Genomic DNA, 11,551 nt, shown 5'->3' on the forward strand with positions numbered 1-11,551 from the left:
GGAGGTATTAGGATACACTGGCCGTGCCAACCTTCTAGTTGTCATTTAATGATAGGGGAAGGCTCTCTCCCTATTTCCGACTCCAATGTCACTTCCTGGGGTGAACCATCTCAGCCTCCCCAACAAAATACTGAACCAGAGGAACTTTGCAAACGTGAATTAGGAATCGGTATGCACTTGGGGGAAATAACTAAAGACCTTATATGTGGGGTGATGCAGTAGTGGCCCTTAAGCAGTGGTCCCGTCTTTGAGCTCACTATCTTGGAGGCAGCCGAGTGGAGGGCACAGACATGGAGCTGTTAGGCCACTGTGTTGCTCCGTGAACTTAGGCAAATTCATTTTAAAATTTGAAGTCTCACTGTTCTCATTTGACAAATCTACCGAACTCTTGCATTCGAGGCAAATTTTCTAGTTCCAGAAGAGGAAGTAGAAGCTAATTCTTTTTGTTCCAAGGGAATGGGCCTTTACACAGACAAGCCAGCTGCTTGGAGTAAAACATAAAACACACTTGAAGTTGCCCCCAGTCTTTGCTCATGCGGTAGGGAAGAGAGATGGAGAGAGTGGGTCCAGTGCCCAGGGAGGTAGAGGGGCTATGGTTTTAGCAGGTCACTGGTGCCTGACAACTGGCTTCTGAACCTCCACTCTGACAACAAATGTGTGGGAGTTTTTCCACCCTGCAATTTTCTCCTCTGGCTTCAATTCAATTCTGACACCAGAGTGAGTGTGGCTACCACAGGTTAAGGGCTCTGTCCCGCACGACTGTCCTCACACTTGAACCTCTGATCTCCCTGGCTATAAACTGAGGGTTCCCCTAACTCCCTCCTCAGGGTTGATAATTCCTAGAACTCAGGAAAACACGTTACTTACATGTACCAGGTTGTTATAAAGAACACAGCAGGCCAGTCAAATGGAAGAGATGCATAAAAACGTGAGGACAATTGCCCAAGAGGCCAAAATGAGAAGACGAGCACCTGTCTTGGAGATTCACAAGTCCAGGCACGCTTCCTAAGGGGTGCCTCAGAATTCCAGTGCTTTAGGCAAGACCCACATTCAAACCCATTGTCACAATTGCAGCCAAGCATCTTCTTGCCTAATTCTCCAGACCCGGACAAGGAGCGTGGATCCTTCATGCCCTCTCCGACACACTCTCCCAGCACCTCGATGTGTTCACACCCAGAAGGTCCAGAACCCCGTTGCTTAGGGATTTTAATCAAGGGTCCACTTTGTAGATGTGATTGATTAAGTCATTGGCCATTGGTGACTGAACCCAGTCTCCAGCCCCTCTCCTCTCCCTGGTGGCGGGGCAGAAAGTTCCATCCCTCTAGTGCCTGGGCCTTTCTGGAGACCGATCAGCTGCTGGAAGTGATCTAGTCCTCCAGCCCCCAGCCTTCATTAGCACACAAAAGACACTCTTACCACTCTGAGGATTTCAAGGGTTTTAGAAGCTCTGTCCCAGAAACAGGAATTAAAACATATACTTATTTCTTCTAGTCAGGAGAGGAACAGCATATCTGCAGGGCAATCTCAGCAGGGACGATGGCAGTGGGGAGTGTGCAGGCTGTCTGTCCCGACTCATCCTGTAGACATGGCATAGACAGGGTCCTTTCTAGGCACCAGTGAGGTCCTGGCTCATGCAGTGGCCAGGCATCTGGGCCCTGGATTCCTACCACGGGAATAAAAGAATGAAATCCAGTCACACTTCTCTGATATTTGTAACTCAGCAACTGAGATTCAATTCAAGCAAATTTATACATTATTCTCAGGGTGCATTCACCTGCTTTATGTTTAAGGCCTACGGTTTCAAATTTAAGGGAATGCTGATGACTGAAAAGAAAGTCCGGTATAAGGTAGTTTATGTCAGGTGTTTTTCCCAGAAACCTACCTGCCATGAGGATGATTCATGTGAAATAACTTGTCTTCTAAACACAGTGTGTAACACCTTAAATGCTGGAAGGCGATTGAGATATACTCAGTCCCTGTCCTTGTCATCCTACAGGTTAGTGAGAAAATAGAAAAATAAGTAGGCAATTTCTAATTGACCAGGGATGTAATGCAGACTTTGTAGATGTCAACAGATTTAATAATATTTTCCTTTAAAATTTAGGATTTTGTATCTCTGATTAAACATGCCTCCCCCACTCAAGACTGTACACACATTTGCTTATGATTTCTTCTAGTAGTTTTATGTTTAAACTTTAGACTAATCTTTTGGCTCAAGAAGTGAAGTTGGGACCCAGATTTATTTATCTCCAAAATCGTTATCCCAATACCACTTATTAAACAATGCCCTTCCCACCGTTGACATGAAATGCCTGCCTGATTACAAATTACATTCTGGAATGCAGTTTGGTCTGTTTCTAGAATCTACACTACTGTTTATTTCCTTTGCAGTTTCCAGGTATTTTATTGTTGTGTCTGCATTTTATGTTTTAATATCTGGAAGAACAAGTTTCCAGAGAATCTTCAGAGTTTTCAAATGGTGAAAGGGAGGTGGGAACAGAGAGGCGAGAGAAAGGTGGTTTTTAGGGGGAAGACCCCTGAAGAGGTGGGGCAATGGTTTCCTGAGCCCCTGACACTGTGAGGAGACCAAGGGGGGAAGGATGGGAGCTCTCAGCACGTCCAGAGGGAATCACCTCCACCTGGTTCCTGATGCTGGGCAGTCTCAGGGAGCCATGTTTTGTTCTGTGATTCCATGTCCATTGCAATCACCCCAAAGTGAATCAGGAAGATTCGAGCAAGGAACCCTTTCAAAGTTATTGCAAACCCAGCAGATGATGTGATATGAAGAAGTTCGTCCAACTCAGCCAGAAGCTCTAGTGAACTGATTTGCTCAACCATCATTTTTTCATTCTAGATTTTTTTTTTTTTACACAGAAAACACAGACTCACAGGATGAACAAAGCACTTAATTTTTTTTTTTAATTTCAAAGAGGAAGGGAGAGGGAGAGAGAGATAAAAACATCAATGATGACAGAGACTCATTGGTCATCTACCTCCTGCATGCCCACACTGGAGATAGAGCCTATAACCTGGGCATGTGCCCTGACCAGGAATCAAACCATGACCTCCTGGTTCATGGGTCCACGCTCAACCACTGAGCCATGCCAGCTGGGCCAAAGCACATTTTTAATGCTGCCTTCTTCCTCCCTAGACCCAGAAGGCATGAAGGAGAGTAGTGTCCCTTTCCAAAATCAAGTCCATGATTGGAATTTCTCACCACTGTGGTTGGAGTGCAGTTGTCACTCCCTGCAGAGAAAGAGGCAGGGGCTGCTTCTTCCCCTAGGCCTTAGGTCCTAGAGGATACTGAGCCCTGCTTCATTTGACTAGGAGAAGCAGCAAACCCACCAGGCTGTCTCAGCAGCCCCAACACCTCCAGGGTGAATGGATGTCCTATTACTGCGGACTGCCATAGGACAGGTGGCCACAGAGCTCTTCCTGTTATGGGGTGAGCCAACCAACAGGGTGTGTGGGGGTCACATACCTGTCTTTTACAAACAACCAACCAAGAGCCCATCAAACATCATATGTGCACATAAATTCCAACTGCTGCTCTATAGTCATATGGCATCAGCTTGGTTTATAGGTAAAGGTTTTCATGACTTTAAGAGAGCAGTCCTGCTATTAAAGGAAGAGAGTCTCTTTACAAAACAGTGTTTGCTTTTTGGGGTCTACACCCCCAAAGAACATTCCTCTGAGGACCCTCCTAATTCATTAGATTAGTGGTCTTCAATCTGTGGTCTCCATATATATGGAGGTTATGCAAGGGCCTTCTAAGGGGTACACAAACCTGGATAGTGCTAAGGAATAAACTTCCTGATACTCAAGTTTCACATTTATATTTGACAAAATTTATCTGTCTGGGTGTTTGCTTTCATATCCTCTTTTACAACCACCCCCTTACCCATTCATTATGACCCTTCGCATGGCCTCTGGATGTGAACACCCTGCATTTGCAAGTGAAGGACAGTTGGAGGTTGGTGAGGTGTTGAGAAAGTGAATGATTAATGATGGGCTGATAGTTTTTTCCCACATCAGGGAGTTTTCACTTGTAGGAAGGCTGTAAGCATGTTGTTAGCTTTTAATCTGACAGTTTTTCAAGTGTTTTGTTTTTAGTGATAGACAACTAATAAAGGAACTTATTTTTAGTGGTATATCTTCAAAATAATTTTATGTTTTCAGTAAAACTGAGTTGTTCAGATCATTGAGTAACATTTCCATACCCAAATTCCTTCCATTTCTGCTTATGTGAATACAATTTTTACAATTGTGTAAAAAAAAACCACCAAAAACCACACACCTGCCCTAGTTGGTTTGGCTCAATGGATCCCCAGTAGGGGGGGTGCAGAAGGCAGCCGATCAATGATTCTCTCTCATCATTGATGTTTCTATCTCCCTCTCTCTCTCCCTTCCGCTCTGAAATAAATAAAAATACATAAAATAAGAAAGCTGTTGAGCAAAATATGAAAAAACACACACCCACTCAAAAATAGAAATAAAATTGATGCTAAATTAGTTTCAGTCTATCATCCACAATTACATTAAATAATTGGGGAGGAAAAATCTAAACTGTTAAAATAGTAGCATTTCTCTCTTCAGAGCTTTATTCCAATACATTTTACTTTATATTTTTATTTTTACTTTATGTTTTACATTCTATGTAATGACTTGAAATATGTAATATTTAGGTGCCTTTGATCAATTGTTTACAAATATCTTTACTGTAAAGCAATTTCAATCCAGAAAAAAAAAGGTTTCAACATAGTTTTATGGTCAAAGGAAATAATATTTCAATTCCAGTTTATGCACCTATTTTTATCATAAAACATAAGAAAGATCAACAAAAGACTTTCAGGCATAAAAATACCACGTTAGGCTATAATTCTGTGGGGCATGGAAAGGCAGAGCACAGAGCCTCACATGGTCCTCTCCACACTGAGTTTGAGAGGCTGGAGGCCATATGATGAATTCTGGGAGTTCTCCCCTATGACAATAGGTGTGATTAAACCTTACTTAGTTGGTCTCTATTACTTAGAAGAAAACAAAATACATTTTAATTTAATTTAATTTCTTCTTCAGGAGAACAGCAGGCAAGGCCATAGGCTGAGTATGAGAGTGAGAAGGATGTGTTCAATTAGGTCAGCCTCAGAGCAATAGCTGATACCCCACCCCACCTCAGTGGTTTAACCTAAATTTATTTCTCATTCAGGTAAAATCCATTTGGCACAGTGCAGAGGGTGTGTGTGTGTGTGTGTGTGTGTGTGTGTGTGTGTGTATGTGTGTGTGTGTATGAATGAGATTTCCTTCACACAGTCATTCTTTAACTGGTGACATCCAAGTCTGCCCCAGGCCTTAGCATCCATTCTGAAAATGGAGGAAAAGATAGAGGAGCATTTGTGGGAGGTTTGGATAGGCCAGGACTGGGAGAAGGGGGCCATCACTCTGCTCTCTTTCCTTGACTGGATCTCAGTAGCATGGCCACACCACATGCAAGGAGAGCTGTGAAGTGTTGTTTTCTTGGGTGTCCTGGAAGAGGACTCAGGTTGGCTCCTGAGCTGGCTGTATCTGCCAACCTGGGGTAGATAGAAGGTTTGAAGAAAACTGAGAAGGTTGAAAATAGCCAGGATGAGAAGAACAGCTGACAGTAAAATAAGAGCCTGCTGTGCAGCATCAATGTCAAATTCCAGCTGTGGGGTGGAGAGATTTCCTCCAGCAGCTCACAACCACAAGGTGGATAGTTGGTTAGATCTAGGTTGGGGATTTGGGGGATAGACATGACAGGAGGTCAAAGGAACAAAGGAGTTGAGGATGGTGGGGAACTACCACATATTTCGTGGGTAAGGAAGAGAATGGGCATGGCTGATTGGCAGAAAAGGAAAGGTTCAGGTACCCTTTGAGGCCTTGCTGAAATTGAAAAGAGATATAGTGGATGGAATGGAATGAGAGCTGGGGGTAGAGACTGCTGTTCAAGAGGGTGTGTCTTAATGGACTGAATGTTTATCTCCTCAAAATTCATGTTTTGGAACCCCATGCCCCAAAGGAATGATATTAGGAAGTGTAGCCTGTGGGAGGTGATTAGGTTTGAGGGTGGAGTCCTCAGGAATGGGATTAGTGTCCTGAAACAAGTCCTGAGAGAGTTTGCTTCTCTCTCTCTCTCTTCTCTCTCTCTCTCTCTCTCTCTCTGCATCATGAGGAGACAATGAGAAAGTAGTCATCTGCAATTCTGAAGAGGACTTGCACCAGATCTGACCATGCTGGCATTCTCATCTCCGACTTCTAGGCTCTGGAACTGTGAGAAATAAGTTTCATTGTTTTAAGTCTGTGGTATTTGCTATAGCAGCCAGGATAGACTAAGACAGTGTGCTTGAATTTACAATTTCTAGGTAGAGCTGAGATGCAATGTGCAGCCCAGGGAGTGAGCAGGAGTGTGTGTGTGTGTGTGTGTGTGTGCGTGTGCGCGCTCAGTGAAGGTGATGTTTCCTGTTCTTTCTTTCCCCAGATACCACCCGTTTTCGGTGCTGAGTCTCAAACGCACCTATTATCTTGGCCATTAGAAGATTAAATGACTTAAATCAGAAGCATTAAAAGATAATTACTAAGTATATTTTGTTTGTAAAAATATCAAATTATTTTTCAGTGATATAGATTTGTAAACAGAGAAAAAGATGTTAAAATACACAGGTTTTCCCAGATAATTTTGTTTACCATTCCTTTCCCAAATATATGCAATGTATTCTATATACATAAAAAAGTAAAGGATATTATCACACAGCAGGTGTTGTTTCAATTTAGGAAAATGTAAAATTAAACTCTGTCTTGGGGTACTTCAGCCTCCTGCAGTTGTGTTGTCCTTGTATAACCCACCCACATGGTTGAAAGTGAATCATTGGCAAATGGTAAAAAGGACAGCTTTCATGTATGATACCTTCCATTATATTATTAGATCAAATTATTAGTGTCCTGAAACAGAAATAAAGGTTTTAAGAGGCCTAATTAGAAGTACCAGTAGTGACTTAAGCTCTAAAAATTGAAAAATATTTTCATATTTTAGCCAAAACTAGTCAAGTTTCCCTTTTCCTATCAAGCCTTATCAGGTGTCAGGGAGCCTTTCCAGCTGGGACCTGTTCAGCTAGGATCCCTTTCAGGTAGGAAAAACTGATGCAATTATCTTGACTTATGTAGGCAAGAAAGCTACCTATTAGGTAATGTCTGTATCACTTAGGTGTGGGGGTTGGAGAATCTCAGGAAGAGATTGCTCAAGAAAGCTCTATGTCCACACACTTTGCTCCGCTCTTGCTCACTATGTGTCAACGTGGCTTTAAAATCAAATGCAAATAATGTTTTTTTTTCTATGTCGACTTCAAGTAATCTCTCATCATTTAGGCCACAAATAGATTCCAATAAGTTGACTATTGAAAGTTTAATGCAAACCCCATTGGGTGGATTGCTTTTCTTCTTTCTCTGCGTGAATGGTTAGTCCTCAGTGAGAACTTGGAGTTGAGCTAATCAACACTTCCTGTCCAGACCTGCAGGGCAGCTCTACCCTTGTATGAACTTGAGTGACATGAGGCATCATAGGTCGGGATCTGACTTAGAATATTAGTTTTAGTTTAAGGAATTAAGTGTGTGTGTGTGTGTGTGTGTGTGTGTGTATGTGTGTGTGTTTTAAGGGACATATTTGGGCCCCAAAGCATGAAAGGTTAAAGGGTTCATGAAATCAATGTCAGAATTTCACAAATTTCCATTTCTTGGGAAATAAACACATTTTTTTCTTCAAGCCTAAATTAAAAATTCAGGTTATTAAAAATACATATCATATATACAACTATTTCTCCTTCTCAGATAAGCTCTGTTGTACATTCAACACCTGAATATACTAGTCTAGAGTGTCTGAAATTGCCACTCTCCCTACATAAGATCAGTAAGTGCAGACTTCTTCACGTTTGTATTTTAACCATATGCTATTTTTCTTAGAACAGTGATGACTATCATCTGTTTTCTAGAAGGTAGTGGCTTGTTAACAGAAGCCAGCAAGTGTTGTGAGTTTATCTAAGTCAGGATGATAGAGTACATGGGAAAAAATGAAATCTATTTTGTAGCCACAAAGAAGGGCATAAAATAAGAGTATGTTTCTGAAGAGAGTCATGTTCCCAAAGCATGGACAGATGTGATAGATTTCTCCAACAGCCTGAAGCATTTTAAAAATATATATATATTTATATATATTGATTTCAGAGAGGAAGGGACAGGGAGAGAGAGCTACATTAATGAGCCTTCAACCCAGGCATGTTCTCTGAACGGGAATTGAACCGTGACCTCCTGGTTTATAGGTCAACACTGAACCACTGAGCCATGCCGGCTGGGTGCATTTAAAAAAAAAACAAAGAACTATTTTTGATTAAAAACAAGAAAAAAAGGTTTTATGAGCGTAACAAAAGAGGGACATCTGTAATACTCTCAACAATAAAGATTTTAAAAATATTTTTAAAAATTGAAGTAAAGGAGAATAACAGCAATGGTATTGGGACCCCAAATGCATATGTTTAGAAACTGTGGACTCCCAGGGGACAGTTGATTTCTAAAAAAATATTTTTACCATTGGTAAATTCTGGCTTGAATAATGTTCCCTGGAAATTCATGTCCATCTGGAACTTCAGAATGTGACCATATTTGGATATAAGGTCTTTGCAGGTATAATTAGTTAGGTGAAGATTGGGTTATATTGAATTAGTTTGATCCATAAATCTAATGATTAGTGTCCTTATAAATAGTCCTTATGAGGATACAGAGAGACAACAATTACAAATGCTATGTTTCATTGTCCTATGAGTGCACTGCAAGTTATTCTGTTGCTTATTACCAAACTTTATAAAGTTTATGAACCTTTTAATAAGATTTTTTAAATGAGGTTTAGACAATATTTTAATATGTTGATAGCCATAACCAAAGCATAGAGATTACTTAGACCAGGGGTGGGGAATGTCCGGCCAGAGGGCCATATAAAGGCCCTCAAAATCATTTGGTCTGGCCCTCAAAGGCATTAGGGTTGAGTTAATTAAATGTTTGACCAAATATAGAAGGCTAATTTTTAAGTTGATAATTTTGTATGGCCCGTGATGATGTTATAAATATCCAAGTGGCCTTTGGCAGAAAAACAGTTCCCCACCCTTGACTTAGACTAACAAGTGATGATCCATTAAAATAGAAATGTAAACAGAAATTTAATTCATCATTTTGCTAATGGTTTTTCCCTGGTACATTTATCAACCTCCATTGCCTCTTTTGTGCTGAAGAGTCATGTGCTGAACAGAAACTGTGCTGTTTTATGAACTTTCTCCTGAGCATTAATAAGAAGAAAGTTATTATGGCCTCCTTTACAGTGAGCTAATGGAATGAGGGACTTGCTGAACATCCCATTTTTCCTATCAGTGTGTAGATCTGCTAGTTAGATTAGTTCCACCTCTTTTTCCTACTTCCAGCCCTAAGCTCAGCCTCTGGCACTATCAATTCCATTTTATATCAGGAGCGATCCCATGTTCTTTAAAGATGTTCACTGAAATAACTTTATCTTTGAAATGAGTTCCTTTGATGTCAACATAGGAAAATAAGGCAGAATGTCAAGCCCATGTGCGTTTTCTGCACTGATTTACAGTCAAGATAGCAACTAAAGACCAGTGACCAATTCTGGCCATTAACTTATATAATCATAAAAGTATAGATGTTTGTTGTTTGGTGATACTTCCCCAGAAGCACAGTGAAGTTTACTCTAACATCTGATTTATTGTTTTCATTTTTCTTTTCAGTGGTCTGACCTTGTTGTAAGCATGGCATTGGTGCTTGCTTATCCAGATGATCACAAGGGTTGAGAAAGCTTTTGAAAGGTGAGAGAGTTACCTAAGCTAGGCTGCATGGTTGGATCATTGGAAACTTGCTCTGCCTATGAAGTGAGTGTCTATGGTTGCCATGATCATGGAAATACAGCTAGCTTTCATGGTAAGTGAAATCATAAATTTAAAAACTTACCAGGCAGCAAACACAGAAAATGTCTTAGATTTACATAGTCAGGATGTTAGAATTTGAGGTATTTGGGGTTTTGTGTGTATGCTTCCTTTAATGGCAGCTCCACCTGGTAGCTGTTAAATATCATTAATCTAGAGAAAATGAGAAGAGAGAGAGCTGAGGTCTGGGAGCTACTACTATGGGATGGTGTGTTTAAACAGGAGGGAACTTACTAGTGATAGTCTTGAGACGCAGATGACATCATAGATCACCAGTTCTATACACTGAGCGGCCAGATTATTATGACAATGAAGGAACTTACTAGTGATAGTCTAGAGACGCAGATGACATCATAGAACACCAGTTCTATACACTGAGTGGCCAGATTATTATGTAGGCAAATTAGCCGTACACTGCATCATATGGGATATGGAAGCCAAAGGCTTGTTTGAACACCTTTGCTGTCTGCAGTTACCAAGATACAACATCTCCAATTTGCACAGGAACACAAGGATTGGACAGTCGAGCATTGGAATAAAGTCATGTGGTCCAATGAATCATGTTTCCAGTTGCATCATGCAGATGACAGAGTGAGAATTTCACGGTAACAGCATGAAAGCATGCACCTCACATGCATGAGTACAACCCTTCAAGCTGGTGGGGACAATGTTATGGTTTGGGGCATGTGTTTCTGGCATGATTTGGGCCCTTTAATTCGTGTGGAACAATGTCTGAATAGCACAACATACCTAAGTATCGTTGCTGATCAAGTTCATCCTATCATATTGTATCCCAATGGAGATGGCTTCTTCCAACAAGACAATGCGCCATGCCACGGTGCTCATATTGTGCAGGAGTGGTTTCAAGAACATGAGGGAGACTTTACCTTGCTTAGGTGGCCCCCACAATCACCAGATCTCAATCCAATTGAGCATTTGTGGGACAAAGTTAAATGAGCCATCAGGCAGCTGGTTCCACAACCATCAAATCTCACAGAACTGGACAGTGCTATTCATCAGGCATGGTGTCAGATTCCTCGCATTACCTTTCAACATCTCGTGGAGTCAATGCCAAGAAGAATCGCCGCAGTATTGAAGGCAAAAGGTGGCCCAATGAAGTACTGACGGGGTGGTCATAATAATCTGGCCACTCAGTGTAGATTCTATGAAAGAGAATAGAGGTGAGTAGTCTAAATAAAGGTATAAATAAAAAGTAAAACAGATAGCAGGGATTGCAAATTTCTGGGTTATAAAACACCATGCAACATGTCATTGGACTGGCCATCATCTTTTTTCTACAAAGTATCAAGTTCCATCTGTTGGGGACTTTTTCTTTCTTAATGGCTACAGAAAACACATAATTATTTTCTTTGAATGGGGAAAGTGGAGGTATTTGTATTTTTAAGATGGTTCTTATACTTTTTATCTCTCTTTATGCCAGATAGACTTTACTTTGCAGCTCTGATTTTTTAAAAAAAGGTCCTGTAAAATGTTACAAGTAGAACCCAGCAACGCACATTTTACACCCTAACTGCACATGAACGAGAGTTCCCATT

General features: G+C 41.0%; 1 long non-coding RNA gene across 1 annotated transcript; it reads right to left on the minus strand.

Annotated features, from left to right (window-relative positions):
- Positions 1-1,490: 1,490 nt before the first annotated feature.
- LOC129150995 (uncharacterized) lies at positions 1,491-10,285 on the minus strand. Its single transcript, XR_008557792.1, has 3 exons — positions 10,230-10,285; positions 1,883-1,990; positions 1,491-1,663 (listed from the first exon to the last, which is right to left on the minus strand). It is a non-coding gene; the product is annotated as an uncharacterized LOC129150995 (long non-coding RNA).
- Between the last annotated feature and the right edge of the window lie 1,266 nt (positions 10,286-11,551).

Source organism: Eptesicus fuscus, chromosome 12, assembly GCF_027574615.1.
Source record: "Eptesicus fuscus isolate TK198812 chromosome 12, DD_ASM_mEF_20220401, whole genome shotgun sequence".
NCBI lineage: Eukaryota > Metazoa > Chordata > Mammalia > Chiroptera > Vespertilionidae > Eptesicus > Eptesicus fuscus.